Source organism: Lontra canadensis, unplaced genomic scaffold (assembly GCF_010015895.1).
Source record: "Lontra canadensis isolate GAN:19392208 unplaced genomic scaffold, GSC_riverotter_1.0 scaffold124, whole genome shotgun sequence".
Lineage (NCBI taxonomy): Eukaryota > Metazoa > Chordata > Mammalia > Carnivora > Mustelidae > Lontra > Lontra canadensis.
This window is the reverse complement of record NW_022631118.1, coordinates 759478-776046: the sequence shown is the minus strand read 5'-3', so window position 1 is coordinate 776046 and position 16569 is coordinate 759478. Positions and strand designations below refer to the sequence as shown.

The 16569-nt window shown below is 42.1% G+C and overlaps 1 protein-coding gene across 5 annotated transcripts in view; it reads right to left on the bottom strand.

The window, feature by feature from the left end:
* Positions 1–4960, bottom strand: part of SETD5 (SET domain containing 5) — an 81477-nt gene extending 76517 nt beyond the window's left edge. For 4 of the 5 annotated variants that reach the window (XM_032841568.1, XM_032841569.1, XM_032841576.1 and 1 more), the window contains exon 1: positions 4637–4958. The gene's annotated coding sequence lies outside the window, so the exon portion shown is untranslated. Of the gene's footprint in view, positions 1–4636 lie in introns of all 5 variants that reach the window. The other variant, XM_032841570.1, reaches the window with a different exon arrangement.
* Between the last annotated feature and the right edge of the window lie 11609 nt (positions 4961–16569).

Here is a 16569-nt window from a genome sequence, read left to right as displayed (position 1 = left end):
AATATACAATAGGACAATTTTCACAAGATTCTAAATGATTTAACAAAATACATATTGATAAATGAAAGAAATGGTATTCTATCTTTCATGAATTTCTCTGAATCTTTACCACAAGAGTGATCAATTGCTACAGCAAGATTGAGGTCAAAAGTACCATTTCATCACATATTTTGGATTTTTGGCAGTAAGGAATGGTACCAATCCTTGTCTATCACAGACGCATTATATTTATTTTCTAAGGACTGCCTCAGAAAGGATTTTTTCCCAAGCAGGTTCCACACCCAGCACAGACCCCAATACAGGGCTTGAATTCATTGACCTGAGCAGATCCAGACCTGAGGTGATATCAAACAGGAAGCTTAACTAACTGAGCCACCCAAGCACCCCTGAGAGGGTGTTTTTTGTTTTTTTTTTAATTTTTTTCCTTTTTTATTTATTTGATAGAGAAATCACAAGTAGGTAGAGAAGCAAGGCAGAGAGAGAGAGACAGGGAAGCAGGCTCCCCACTGAGCAGAGAGCCCGATGTGGGGCTCGATCCCAGGACCCTGAGACCATGACCTGAGGCGAAGGCAGAGGATTAACCCACTGAGCCACCCAGGCGCCCCTGAGAGGGTGTTTTTAATCAAATTTCAAATAACTACCAGTTATATTACTAAATATACATTATCTTACATATTTTACAGAGTTCAAAGTTAAGTTCTGTCTTAAAGAAATATCCCTATCAGTAAGTTTTAGTTTTCAATACCTGGAAGTTTTTTTATAAATAAAATTCACCGCTTCTAAGCCTTTTAGTTTCAGATTGAGCTGACAAATCACCAGAACTGAACGAAAAATTAGAAGAAAATTTCATTCTAGATCATAATCCAATTTTCAATAATAAGATATATCCAATGATTGTTAACTGTGGCCTTATCTTTCATTAAGTTATTTCAACACGAAGAGGATAAGAGTGGTTGTCTGCACATCTCCATTTTGCAATGTATTACTTTCCTATCCAAATGCAAAAAATGAGATGTCAACCCTCCACTAGAAAGGCCAGAATAAGTTCAAAAAGTATGTAAGTTACTAGACACAAAACAGCATCAGAATATACAAAAATTTTCAAGCATACTGTTAAATAAATCCTATGAAAAGGGCCTCTATGATCTTTTAGAAAATGATTACATCAAGATCACAAAGGGTTCCAAACAACAGAAAATACAAGTGAAAAAGCAATTATTTTATAAGGTAACTTTCATGTTATGTAGTAACTTAAAACTAAAAGACATTTACATTTATATCTAAGCTATGCTAAACAGCCATTATGAGTGAAACCATCTTTATTTGATAGGACATCTTTTATATGTAATCTAATAAGAAAACCTAAAATATTATTCATTAAAGGTTCTATTTCATTAGTCTGGTTTGTATCACTGAGAGACAATGCAAGCCACATTTGTCAATGACAAAACTAATTTTTATTCTTTTTGGTTCCCTGCCACAAATGCCAGAGTCAGATTACACATTATAGATGACTGTGGGATTTAAGTACATTTACACGAAACTGAAAATATCAAAATTCTGGGGGGGGGAAAGTAGGATGCAAGAGTCTTGGAGGGGTGGGGGGACGAAAACACATTGACATCTGTTAGATACTACGTAAGTGATGGTATATTTGGGTGGTGGTTTTCCTTCAAGTACTTCCATACTCAAACTGTTCTGCCTAATCAAAGATCTGCCTAATGTGCGAGAGCTGTGGGGGAAGGGGAGATCAAATAAGGGGTTCAGATGCTATCTTTTCAAGTATCCTGTACTCCAGACTTACTCGATTTCTGAGTATTCCTTCTGGCCCGTCCTTTATTCAAATGGATCATGGACAAACATACATCCTTGTGATCTTACAAGACTACATCTGACACATATATAGTGAAATCAATTTTATAGGTCAAATGCCAAAGGAATAATCTAGTTGAGAGAAGTCTATACTAATACAGAAATTAAGAGTATACTTCTGAGATTAATATTTAGAAATCATTCCAAAAAGAGCCGTTCTTTTTAGAGTTTACAATTCCAAATGCAGTAATATGGTTAGCAAAACATCTATTCCATAAGGTAGATGTGGCCTAACAACTTGAGAGAAGGAAGGAGGCACACAGACAACAAAATATCAAAATTAGTTCAATAATTAAAGTGATGGAGGAAACATGTCAGCTGCAGAAAAAAGAACTGGTTTTTCCCATTCTGGTGCTCTAGAAGATCCTTAAATTCTTATTACTTTGGTTTTAAACGGATTGAAAAATTAAAACTCTAATGGAACTTTCAGACCTATCCAAGCATAAATCCTCAGGCAAAAACTGAAAATCTGCCAAAAAAACAAAAACAAAAACCAAATAAGAGTCTTTAACTATGATGCATTTTCCAGATGCTAATATCCATAAATGGGTAGAAGGTTACGAATTGCTAACTCTGACCTCCCCACCAATAAAATGCAAAAACAGCTCAGCAGTCAAAATTCCCAGGAAAGCAAGGTTTCTTTTTAGTCCTGAAGCAGCCATCGCCTAAGTGCAGCTCCCTGCAGCCAACAGCATTAATGGACGCTGCACTGCTGTCCTTCCCTGGAGACAGCAGCCAGCACTACTCAAGCTTCTCACGTAGCAACCAGAGCTCCAGAGCCAGCAGCTGCTGCTGCCTTGTATACTCACCCCTGTGATCCAACCCAAAGGAACAACCTTCTCCTTACCCCACCCCCACTCCTTACACACTCTTTTTTCTTTTTTCTGGACCAGTGCTCTATGCCAGAAAGGCTGGAATTATGCTTTAAGAACCAAACAATCCTAAGGTCAACCTTTTAGTTTTAAACCAAGACATTTTACCAAAAAAATCAAAATTCACCAAATAAATTCCAAATATCCATTTTTAAATTAAGCCAGCAACGAAGAAGTGAAGATTAAGTTTTCATCTTTAAAAGGCCAATTTCCCACTCTCTTTATAGTCAAATTTAAATTTGCAGCTAGAGACAGAGCCCTGTGTCTTATCAAAGGACATAACTCATTTTTATAAACATGACATTATGAGTAAACCTTGAAGACTCTAATCCCATAACGGGCCAGAATTTGGGGCTACATTAGAAAACTAATGATCCTCCTGAGAAAACTGGAAGAAATCCAGTAAAAAAAATTTCCTGTGTCCTCCAAGAGGCCCAGAAATCTCAGATTATGTGAATATTCTTGTTTTAGTCCTTGCTCATATGCACATTTCACACATCTAAAATTACCACTTACAACTTTTCTCTCAGAGTGACCTAAAATCATTAATGACATAAAATTAACCATCAAGAAATTTTCTCACAATTCACAAACATTCTCCTGAAAATCTCTAAACGCTCAACTCAGCTGGATCCTCCCCAATCAAAAGTATAGCTATGCAACATCTGCTCAACAACAAAAAATGTAAATATGACCTTGATCACAAATATGTCATTTAGAAGCAAGTTGTTCAGTCAAGTTATAAAGGAAATTCGCAGAGAACCTGAGGACTCTTCAGTACCATGACCACGGAGAAAATTGGAGAAATGTACTCAAGTATAGACAAAGCCCAATGGAACCCTGAGCTCTGGGTAAGAAATGAGTTACTGGTGAACACATTGCACAAGTAACATGAGAAAGCAGAAAATGCAGGTCATACACGCACCCCTGACCCAGACCAGCAGAGCTGGCTGCAGCATCAGTATCCTAGGGAAAGACCAGTTATTGCTTCTAAGTCAGACATGCAAAGGCGCTCTACAGAATAAATTAGCATAGAAGGGGCTTTCCCAACAGTTCAACTTTCCCTCTCGTGAGATTCACCTACTTAAAAAAACAGGGCTTTTTCTTACCACCATTCACCTTACATCCCAGGCTTCCACGCAAAGGGAAAGGGAATTCATAAAGCGTAAATTTTTCTGCTTTTAAAGACGTTCTCAAATGATCGCTCTCCACGCCCAAGGCAGGAAAAACGACACAAACTGGCTCAACTCCAGGCTCGAACCCTACAAATTCAATGAGGCTATCTCAGATACTGGGGCATACGCCACTGTAAGCCCAAGAATGTGAAGTGGGGGTGGCGAAGGTAACGTCTTTAATGTGGGAAAAGAGGCAATCATCTGAGATGGGGACCCAAGAACGATACTGAAGGCGTCCAGGAACATTATGGAGGGGGGGGGATAGAGGCCTCCCCTAGATCAGAGTTGTCACAAGGCCGCGCGAAAGGGGGTTGGGGTGGGGGTTAGGGGAGAGGGGGAAAAAAAGTATGCCTGTGCGTTTTTAGAGAACGGCAGGGAGAGGCCTATCAAGTAAAAGGTAAACGTGGAGTAGGCAGTTCCCAGGAAAAGGGGTGAAGACGCGTGGGGGAGGGGAAGCGTCCTGACCCAGGAAAGGCATGAAAAGGGGAGTGGGGTCGACTAGATTACGAAGGCGGCCTCTCTCCCTAGGAAATAGGGGTGCAATGGTGTGTGGGGGGCAGCGAGGGGGATGAGAAGGGGCAGCATCCTCCTGTAAAAAGCCTGGAGAGGGCCAGGCCCACGTCCCGAAGAGCGAGCGCGGGGAGACGGAGGAGGTGACCCTTCCTCCCCCAGGGCCCAGTCGTGAGAATAGGTCTCTCTTTTCTGTCGGACCCTTACCTTGTCCCAGGCGCTGCCGGGGCCTGGGCCCGGGCTGCGGCGCACAGCACTCCCGGGAGGCAGCAGGACTCGAGTTAGGCCCAACGCGGCGCCACGGCGTTTCCTGGCCGGGAATGGCCCGTGCCCGTGAAGTGGGGGTGGGGGGGGCAGAAAGGCGGAGCGAGCCAAAGGCGGGGAGGGGGAAGGGCCAGGGAAGGAAGGGGGGGGCCGGCACTACAGTGTTGGCGGACTGGCGGGACTGGGGCTGCGTGAGTCTCTCAGCGCAGGCGGGCGGCGGCCGCCCCTCCCCCGGCGGCGGCGGCGGCGGCGGCGGCAGCTCACTCAGCCCGCTGCCCGAGCGGAAACGCCACTGACCGCACGGGGATTCCCAGCGCCGGCGCCAGGGGCACCCGGGACACGCCCCCTCCCGCCGCGCCATTGGCCTCTCCGCCCACCGCCCCGCACCCATTGGCCAGTTCGCCGCCAATCAGCGGAAGCCGCCGGGGCCGCCTAGTGAAGAGGCTGTGCTCGGGGGCTCCGGCTCCTCAGAGAGCCTCGGCTAGGTAGGGGAGCGGGACTCTGGTGGGAGGGGGGGCCCGGTGGACTGGAGGGAGATGGGTGGCTGAGGCGGTCTGACGGAGAGATAGGGGTCGCTTTCCCCCGCGGGCAGTAGGGAGTCTAACGTTTGTTAGGCTGGAAGGGAAGGAGGTGGTCAGAGGCAGGCAGGAGTATGGCCCGCCCTGCGGCAACCAGAGGGGGAGGGAGAAGAGCGGAAAAGGCTCGAATCCAGACGGAGCCATTGCTCATGCAGAGGGAGGAGCGCTTCCGGCTCACCTCTTGTCACTGATTGGCCGCTTCTCCTCCCGCCGTGTGTGAAAACACAAATGGCGTGTTTTGGTTGGAGTAAAGCGCCTGTCAGTTACAGCCTCGGGAGTGCGCAGTCGCATGGGCACGCTCGCATTGCTCCCTGGGTGGGATGGGTAGGTAGATGGGGTGGGGAGAGTTGGAGGAGCGGGCGCGGTCGACCTCCCGCGGGGGGTGGAGGGTCAGTGAAAGTGCCTCGGAGCGGGCGTCCTTCCACCCGCCCCTTCCTTGGAGGGAGTCGGTTTACCCGCCGCCGGCTCAGCTTCGGCATCTGATTGGTTGCTGAAGCCCGGGGAAAGGCCCCATGCCATTGGCTCGGGTCCCAAATGAGCGAAACCACTGAGCGGGTCAGCAGGGGTGGCGGGGAGGCGGTCGTTGGTACGGTCCTTCCCGAGGCCGAGCGCCGCAGTGTCTGGCCCTGCGCCCCTGCGCAACGTGGCAGGAAGCGCGCGCTGAAGGCGGAGGCGGGCTGCTGGGCCGAGGCTTCTGGGTGGTGGCGACCGCGGCTCCGCCCCGGGCGTCCGCCGCTTGAAGGACGAGACGATCCGGATCTGCTCTCGGAGTCGCGGGGGTGGGGGAAAGAGCGGGGGTCGGTCTTGTTGGTTTGTGGGAGGGAGGTGCATGTTCTCCAAAACGGCGCGAGCTGCAATCCTGAGGGATCTGCAGTGGAGGAGGCGGAGAGAAGGCCGCACCCTTCTCGGTAGGGGGAGGGGAGTGCCGCAATACCTTTATGGGAGTTCTCTGCTGCCTCCTGTCTCCTAAGGACCGCCCTGGGCCTAGAAGAATCCCTCCCTCCCCCGCGATCTCGTCATCGCCTCCAAGTCGAGTTGCTCCTTCTCGATTGTGGGCGGGACTTTTTTGCCCAGGCTTAACCTGGTGGCTGGGCGTTGTCCTGCAGGGGATTGAGCAGGTGTAAGATTTCTCTCTTCCCACAGACTTGAGTTTGTGTCACAAAGTAATTATAATAGGGGTAGAAGAAGGAAATAGGAGTCCAAGCATTCACCTTGCGCTAATTTTAAGCAGCTAGACTGCGTGTTATTACTACTTAAGATCCTTATTGTAGTATTTTTTCTGTAGGTAAAGGGGGGATGAAAGGCAGAGTCATTGGAGTTTTTTTTACTCACCCCATTTGAGAATCTTGCGGACACCAACAAAGTATAGCATTTGAAATTAAATATTAATCTTAAAATTCTAGGCCCTTTCCTAGCATCCCTTTGGTTAGGGATCTTAGCAACTCGCACTCCTACTTTTAGCGCATTTTGCATTTGTTGTACTTGCTCTTTTAATCCCCAGACATAGTAGTGGCTTTCTCCTCTCCTGTTTTTGGCAGCCCAGTGAGTCATGAAACCAGACAGATCAGTTCTTCTGCCAATTAAGGCTACCCAGTTTGAGGAGAGGCTTCACTCTTACCCTGTAATGTATTTATTCCTCCTTGAATGTTTACCTCGTTTTACACTTTATCCTTTTCCTCAGCTAGGATTCTACCCGTTGATCTCTTCACAGTCCAGATGACCTTGATTACTGCCTTACTAAGAATTGGATATCAGCAACACCTGCGTTTTCCCTCCTTTGAATACCTCTCAATCCATGTTTTTATTTCTGTTCTCATCAGTTAGTAACTGGGCTCAATTGCTGTAATGCTGATAGCTTCCAAACTGGTGTCTCTGCCTGTGGTATCATCTTTTTTTGTTTGTTTAAAGATTTTATTTATTTATTTGACCCGGGTGGGGTGGGGTGGGGACAGGCTTCCTGCGGAGCAGAGAGCCCTATGTGGGACTCGATCCCAGGACCCTGAGATCATGACCTGAGCTAAAGGCAGAGGCGTAACCCACTGAGCCACCCAGGCGCCCCGGTATTGTCTTTTGATCCATCAAACATGTTGCTGGGACAGTTGTCCCAACATACAGATAGGGGTGAAGATGACTGATGCAACTCCTTTACTAGCTCCTAACTACTTATAGGATGAATTCCATCAACGTGAGGGTGATATACAAGGCCCCTCAATGGGCTGACCTTAACAGCTTTTTCATTTGCTACAATTTTTTACGTATACTTCAAACATTACCTCTCCAGTCATACTGAATTGTTTACCCAAATCATAGTGTCATTGCTTTACCTCTTTGTAGGCTGGTTCCTTCTGAAGTGGCACCCTTGGTGCTTCTTACTCCAAGACTGTTAAAACTCAAATACCATCTTCCCTATGATCTTGCCTTCTGTCTATCTTCCCAGAAGCCCGACACCCCTAAAGAAAAGTTACCAGTGCTCTTCATCTGATAGTAGGTTGAATCAGCATTTCTCAGGTTGTCATTGCTTGTTTAAATTCTCCTATTCTGAGCTGCTTGAGGTCACAGGTTCTTGTTAAGTCTTGTACCACCAAGCTCCTAGTGTATTCCCTGATAGCTAGCCAATCCTAAGTAAAATGGAATGAGCAACATGTGGATGTCTTTATAAGGTTTGATAGGTTATTGGTCTCTAAGTTTTGGATGTATGCTTCCTAGTGCTTTAGGTTACCACTGTCCAATAGAATGTTCTGCAGTGATGGAAATGTTCTGCATTTTTGCCAACCTGTATGGTAGCCACTAACCATATATTACTATTGAGCACTGGAAATGTGGCTACTCTGACTAAAGAACTGAAATTTCAACTTGATGTAATTTAAATTGCCACTGTGTACATTGTAGCTGTAGCCAAAAAGTTGTGTTGTGGGTTGCTGAATACTTAATATGCATTGATAATTTTCTCTTCATACTGAGCAGTAAGGAAACAAAACTTGGCCCGTTTAGTTTAATTTTTTCCCTGCTTGTTTAACCTATTATCTATACTATAATTGTACCTAGCTGAAAGCTAAGTTGAACAAGGCATTACTAAAGCTAAACTTGCCTTGGACAACAGTGTGTTAAAAAAGCAAGTGTTGACTAGTTTGGGTTTCAAAAAAGAATGCATAATGAATTTTAGGAAAGTGGGATTTCATTAAACCTTGTAATGGTGACAGAAATTTAGTTATGAATAGGACTGTATCTGATATTAATGAAACCAGCCCTGTATTTCAGTCCTACAAATTTTCATTTTTGGAGAAGCTTGATCAGAGGATGGCAGACCTTACATATCACATCTTGTTAGGAACCCATCACAAAGTAAGTTGCATCCTGATAAAGTATAAATTGATATATCCTAACACCAAAATATTTTTATTTATCTGCTAATACAGCATGTTGTAAATTTGTTATATTTTTTAAAGACAATTGTTTTTTTAAAGATTTCTCAGAATATGAGACTGTTAGGAATCTGTCAGTGCACACAGATAGTTGGTTTGCTATTTAATGCAGATTTCCAGTCCCACAGCCAGAGATTCTGGATCCACTTAAGATGGGTGGGAGGCACTGGACTTCTGTATCATGTTCCTTATTTGCTTCTGATGTTGGGGGCCCAAGAATCATACTGCAAATACAGCCTCCAGGCTATATACCTATTTATTCTACAAAAATGATTAAAACTTCAGAGAAACCTCTAATATTCTGTGCTTTCTCTTTGATTTTTTTTTCCTTTTAAAAAAAATGAATGGAAAAACGAGGAGAAGAGTGGTAATATTTAATAGTTTTGGAAACATGCGGGTCACATTGTTTTTCTTGTAAAAGAGATGTTAAAATACTCCAGATACATTTTTTGAACAAGAGTATTGGCTTTTTTGTCTGTTTTCCCACTGAATGCATTCATCAGGGACTACTTTTGATTCCCCAGTGCCTGTACACAGAGCTGGGTACTCAGTAAATGTTGGTTTTATTAATTTATACGTGAAATTGGTTTTCAAATAATAGCTAAGTCCACAAAACACAGACACAGCCTCCTTTTATGGAGAAATTTTAGGGTCATACTTAACCCTAAGTCGTCTCTTCATTCTATTTATAAAGGAGACTGAGGCATTCCGGTCTCTAAATGCATCTGTCCACTGTTGACCTCTTCCTTTGGTATGTATGAACCATTCCTCTTCCTGTACTTCACTTCTTTGGGCTTTATTTATTTTTTCCGCAAACCAGCTACCTCTTTGAAGTAGAGCCATATTTCTTATACTTTTAGGATAAAAGTATATCAAATACTTGTACTTCCATGAGAAAGTTGAAGGTTTTGTAAAGGCTTTTACATTTTTTTTGCATTTGCAAAATTTGGACCATATAACGTTTCTGCCATATGCGCGCGCGCGCACACACACACACACACACACACACAAAATTTATTTATTTTTAAAGATTTACTTATTTTTAGAGAGCGCATGCAAGGAACAGGGAGCCAAAGGGAGATGTGGAGAGAGAATCTCTGGTAGATTCCCCATTGAGCTCAGAGCCTGACATGGGGCTTGATCTCAGGACCCTGAGATCATGACAGCTGAAACCAAAGGTTGGGCATCTAACAGACTGAACCACTCTCTGCCATTGATTTTTTATGCAAAGAGGAAGTTTGGTACTTTATGCTTTGCAGCAGTTAGTCCGGAATATGATAGGAATCAGCATCATAACGGTAAGAGTACTTTGACTATTTTAGGCCAATCTTAATTCTAGAGCACTTTATTAGGTCATATGTCTGAGAATCTAGCACCTTTACTTCAAAGGTTGAGAATTCTTGATTTTGTTAGTTTATCTAGTGACATGCTACTTTATAATGGAGAACTTCTCCAGAAGTCTACACCCCCCTTATCCATCACTCCCTATTTTTTTTTTAATTTTTTTTTTAAGATTTTATTTATTTATTTGACAGAGATTACAAGTAGGCAGAGAGGCAGGCAGAGAGAGAGGAGGAAGCAGGCTCCCTGCTGAGCAGAGAGCCCGATAAGGGCCTCGATCCCAGGACACTGGGACCATGACCTGAGCCGAAGGCAGAGGCTTTAACCCACTGAGCCACCCAGGCGCCCCATCACTCCCTATTCTTAATGGAGTGGGTAAGAAACTGGATTATTAGAGAACTGTTAGTAGCATGGAATTAAACATTTATTTTGTCCAAGTCAGGGTTGAACCTGATGGATTATTCCTGTTATCATGGTATATACCTTCCTGGTGATTAGAGAGACTATTTTTGCCTCTCTGATTATATCTCAGAATCATGGTCACATTTAATAATCCTGTTTTCCAGCTTTACGACTAGAGTTCATAGTCATCGCTGATTTTTATCAGTTTGTCCTGGTATTTAGTCACCCTGTTTTTTAGTTTTGAGTTTTGTTTTTGTTCTTTACACATTTTCAGATCACATTTATACAGCTGGCTATTTTATCAGCTAACCAGCCCCACCTCTATGTATGGATTCTGGTCAACTCACTCAACACTCAACACTCTTCATAAACTTTTTTCTTATTACTGATCTTTTGTTAAAAATCTCTCCCCAACCTCTTTTTTATAATAAATAATGACAACATAAATCTATTGTGTACTATAGGCTAAGGCTAATGGAAACAGCTGGGTTAGAAGAAATGAACTAATAATAATCATTGAATGCCAGCTGTGTATCCCATAATGTGCCAAACTCATTGCTAGTGTATTTATTGTGGTCCTAATAATAAAACCCCATCTATCAGAGTAGGAAACTAAAGAAGTTGAACAACTTTTCTGTAGACACTACAACAAATTAAGAACCACAGATTTGAACTCTGGTCAGACTTGCTTAGTCAGTATTCCTTACCAGTATATGGTACTGCCTTTCTCTAATGGAAACTGCCTTTCAGGAAATTAATCTGACTGCAGGATACCAGATGGGTTCCAGGGATGGAGACATTTGAAGGTTCTTTTACAGCAGTCCAGACATGAGGTAATGTGGTTTGGTATAGAGTGATGGGGCAATCACAGTGGAAAGGAAGTTAAAGGACTCAATAACTGAATGTCAGTCACTGAGAAGAACTGTCTCAGCACAAACAGGAAACCTTTCTTGATGCCCTCAGCTCCACTACATTGGATCACTCGCTTAATGTTGTCATAGCACTTCTGACAGTCATAATTACATTAGTAATTGTGTAACTGGAGATTTTCACTACTTTTTCAGGTTCCTTCTTGAGAGCAGGATGGTATTTATATATAGCTGTGTGTCTGTTGCTAAGAAGCAATCAAATGGTGCAGTATATTCTTGAATTATCTAGAATTTAGTTAAGCAGTACATTTAGGGTGTGAATATTTGTTTTTAGAAATTAACTTAGTTTTTAGGTTATACCTTCTATAATCCCAGCAACCGCCAATATTGTGCAATTTTTTGAAATCCTGTAGTTCTTTTTGTGCCTAAACGTAAGTATATTCCGTTGTCTTCCTGCAGTGTTTCAGATATTTCCTTAAAATATTAAAAAAGAAATTCTTAAATATAAATACACTTTTTTTTTTTTTTTAGAATTTAATAACTTTATTCTAAAATAAACCAATTTATATTTTTCTAAGGAATGGATCATTTGTGGGGTACCTGGCTAGCTAAGTTGATAGAACACATGACTCTTGATGTCGGGTTATAGGTTTGATCCCCATGAAAGAGATTATTTCAAAATAAGAGAGATAAAAAAAAAAGAATGGGTCATTGGCCTTAAAGAAATTATGACTACTTGGTCAACTTAGAGCCACCATCTATGTCTAAAAATGCTAAAAAGATTAAGCCAATATACAGCAGACTTCTCTCAGAAAGAATCAACTCCAAAGAAAAGAAAAAGCTACTGTAATATCTTAAAGGGTAAGTTATTATATGACATTGCTGGAGAAATAATACACAGTTGGGGCACCTGGGTGGCTCAGTTGTGCATCTGACTCTTGATTTTTGGCTCCAGGCATGATCTCAGGGTACTGAGATCCAGCCTTGCCATCAGGCTCCCTGTTCAATGGGAAGTCTGCTTGCAATTCTCTCATCCCTCCCCCTTTGTCCCTCCCCACTCATGCCCACTCTTTCTCTCAAATAAATAAATGTCTTATAAAAAATTACACAATAACAAAAATTTTACAAAAAGCTATATACAGAGTGGACACTGCTGATTGTCTGCTGGATGAAAAGTAAAAGTCATGGCAGTGTCATTTTAAAAAATAATACATTGTCATATTAAACATTTGTGTATACACCACGAAGTCTGCATTAATATCTTATTTGTAGAAGTATGTTTAAACCTTACAAATGGATGAATCTACAAAAATGGCTGGGCTCATTTTCCGTGTATTTGTCGCGCATCAGCTAGTCAAAGAGACTTCTGTCAAAGCTTGGCAAACATTCCCGGAAACAGTTAAAGCATTGAGTAGGTTTTTACTATATTATTTTAAATTTATTTTTTAAAAGTAATCCCTACACCCATTGTGGGGCTCAGACTCACAGACGTTAAGATTAAGAGTCACATGCTCTACCAACTGATCCAGCCAGCCACCCACCCCTTGAGAAACTTCTTAAAATCCTCTGGTCTACACTGATGTTTTCACTAATGTTGAAAAAGCAAAAGTTGGTAAAACTTTTGGCATTACTCAAGACAGTGGCACCAAAGTGTAGTAGTCATTCTTTACTGCCATGCATTTGCAGGGTAAGGGGAGGGGCGGTGTCAGTTCCACTTAAGAATGTTCTTGTGAGGGACGCCTGGGTGGCTCAGTTGGTTGGATGACTGCTTTCAGCTCAGGTCATGATCCTGGAGTCCCAGGATCGAGTCCCACATCGGGCTCCCAGCTCCACGGGGAGTCTGCTTCTCCCTCTGACCTTCTTCTTGCTCATGCTCTTTCTCACTGCCTCTCTCTCAAATAAATAAATAAAATCTTAAAAAAAAAAAATGTCCTTGTGATGGGGCACCTGGGTGGCTCAGTGGGTTAAAACCTCTGCTGCCTTCAGCTCAGGTCATGGTCCTAGGGTCCTGGGCTCGAGCCCCACATCAGGCTCTCTGCTCAACGGGTAGCCTGCTTCCTCCTCTCTCTCTGCCTATCTCCTCTGCCTACTTGTAATCTCTGTCAAATAAATAAATAAAAATGTTTAAGGGAAAAAAAAAGAATGTCCTTCTGAGGGGCATATGGTTGGCTCGGTCTGTTAAGCATCCAACTCTTGGTTTTGGCTCAGGGTTGTGGGTTCGAGTCCTATGTCAGCTCCATGCTCAGCATTAAGTCTGCTGGAGAGTCTCTTCTTTGTGAACAGTAAAATCCTTTTATGAAATCTGGACTTTTAGTATGTAACTAGTGTGAGTGATGAAATAGAAAATCCACATGTAGTACTTCAGCTACATGTTTAAATTACAGTGGTTGTTTTAAGAAAAAAAAATAGCAGTTGAGTTACAAGTGGAATTAGCTATTTTCTTTTCATGGTATTTTTACCTAAATGACTGTCAAAGTTGGCTATCTGGCAGACATTTTTCCAAACATAAAAGTGTACCTTTCAGGGAAAACAGTTGATAGCAGTTGTTAATGACAAAGCTCAAACTCTGAAGTGAAAATTAGAATTTGGGGAAAACTTGTATCCACTATCAGGAGCTTCACATCTTCCTAATACTTAAAAGGACTTTTTTTTTTTTTTTTTAAGATCTTATTTTTGCAAGAGTGCACACCCACACACATGCGTGTGCACACTAGCAGGCGTACGGGGAAGGGAAAGGGAGAAGCAGGGAGTCCCCACTGACCAGGGAACCCACATGGGACTTGATCCCAGGATCTGAGCCAAAGGCAGACACTTAATCGACTGAGCCACCCCAGTGCTTCCCCTCCCTTTTTTAAATGAGCTAGGTGGTGATACTAATCTAATTTGCACATATTATGTAATGAACTGGGTCAGCATCTGAGAGATTTATAGAACTTGGGTGAACCAGTATTTTTCAAATGACCAATACATGAAATGACAAAAATTGCAAATAAGTAATATTTCAACCAATACAGAAAATACACAAAAATCCAGCTACCTTCTGAGGCAGACATTTAAGAGAAATTAATTGCAAAAAAAGAAAACAGTATTACTCTATTGAAAATAGTTACTTCTATGAAAATGTTAATGATGCATTTATTACTATTAAATTTTTCTCAGTTTTAATTTCTAATGTAGAAATTAAGGATTTGGGCTTGCGAAAAACTAAAATACCATTCTTACCTAGTGAAAATGCTTTTATCAAAGAAAGTATCACTGAACAGCTACTAAACTTAACTGATTAGCAAACTTGTTAGCCTTGAGACAAAAGTATAAGGGTGACAGAGTAGTAGGCCTCTTACAAAAAATTATAAAGTACCAAGGTACAGAAATTTGGTTTATCTCATATAATTTTCAAACCTTCACCATATCCCCCTGAGATTCCCACATAACATCCAAACTTCTTGGGAAAGGCTATGCAGAGAATAAGGGTGTCTTACTTTTTCTATGGCTAGCTCACTGATATTAAACATTTAAATTTCCAAGTGCACGGGCGCCTGTGTGGCTCAGTGGGTTAAAGCCTCTGCCTTTGGCTCAGGTCATGGTCCCAGGGTCCTGGGATTGAGGCCCACATCGGGCTGTCTGCTCAGCAGGGAACCTACTTCCTCCTCTCTGACTGCCTCTGCCTACTTGTGATCTGTCAAATAAATAAAATCTTAAAAAAAAAAAAAAAATTTTCCAAGTACCCAACAGTTACCCTTGTATGTCTCAGATGAACATATACTGACCCATGTGATGGGTCAAGCACAAATTTGGTATACTTAGAAACTAAGCCAACATGCAAAAATACTATTTTATTCAGCAAATATTAAATGCCCACTTCAGCAAGTACTCTGCCAGGCACTTGGTAGGTAAACAGTGGTGAAAACAGACATAGTCCTTTTACTTTCCATCTCTGCCGATTACTGACCTAATAGTTAAGGGTTTAAATGATTTATAAAAAGAGGTGAAAGATAGGGGTGCCTGGGTGGCTCAAGTTGGTTTAGCATCTGCCTTCAGCTCAGCCATGATCCCAGGGTCTTGGGATTGAGCCCCATGTCAGGCTCCCCGCTTTGCCTCTTCCTTCTGCCATTCTCTCAAATAAAAAATCTTAAAAAAAAAAAAAAGGTGAAAGATTGTTTCATGATGAACGCAAAAGAGGGCAGCTATGCTTTCTGATGGTAAAAACTCAAGTCTAGGATAGGAAACCCTTATGAGTATCTTCTAATTCATGCTAAAGTGTGGGGTAATAGTAGATGCAGAGAGAAACCAGACTAGGGCTGTTGGCTATACTGTTTATGTGAATTCTTTCAAAGGAAAGGTGTCCTTTTATTATTCTAAATGTAAGATACCTAAAACTTTCAAATAAACTGAATACTGTAAAGAACTCCACATGCACCTCAAGTACTATTTGTCCCAGGGATGCATCATTTTTGTAAGGACTTAATGTTCATTTCATTTTCCAGTCAGGATTTTATCCAACTGGAAAAACAGCTAAGTATGAATACAGATCCAAGAGAAAATAGAAGAATTCTCATGAAGTTTTCTTTTTTTCTTAAAGACTTTGAATCTGCAATTCCTTTGATCAATCCTAGTCCTCTATTTTAGTTTTATACATTAATTTTAATAACATGCATATTTTAATTTTTAAGGCAGATGGTAAACTTTCCAGTTGGGGTCTTGTGAGACTTCATCTTGTCATGGGGCAAACACTATTCACAAAATGCAGTGCTTCATTTTATTAAGGGTGAGGTAAAGCCAATTTGAGAAACTATCAAGAGCGAAGCTGAATGCAATATGGCCCAAAATGTTTTGATTATGTTCTCTTCCTTTCCTTAAGGCCAGGGTAGCTTTCTACCTGCTACAGTGGAAAAAAGGAACTGCTATGAAGCCTGAAAACATACTCAAAACCCAAATCCCAGAGCATTTTAGTAGGCTTAGGATCTTGAAAGCATTTTAAGTAGTAATTGCCCAGCCAGTCCTTCCAAAAGAGCTCCAAAGCTCTGCTTAAGAACTTCAATTCGGGGACGCCTGTGTGGCTCAGTTGGTTGGACGACTGCCTTCGGCTCAGGTCATGATCCTGGAGTCCCGGGATCGAGTCCCACATCAGGCTCCCAGCTCCATGGGGAGTCTGCTTCTCCCTCTGACCTTCTCCTCGCTCATGCTCTCTCTCACTGTCTTGCTCTCAAATAAATAAATAAAATCTTTAAAAAAAAAAAAAAACTTCAATTCGATTCAGACCTTTT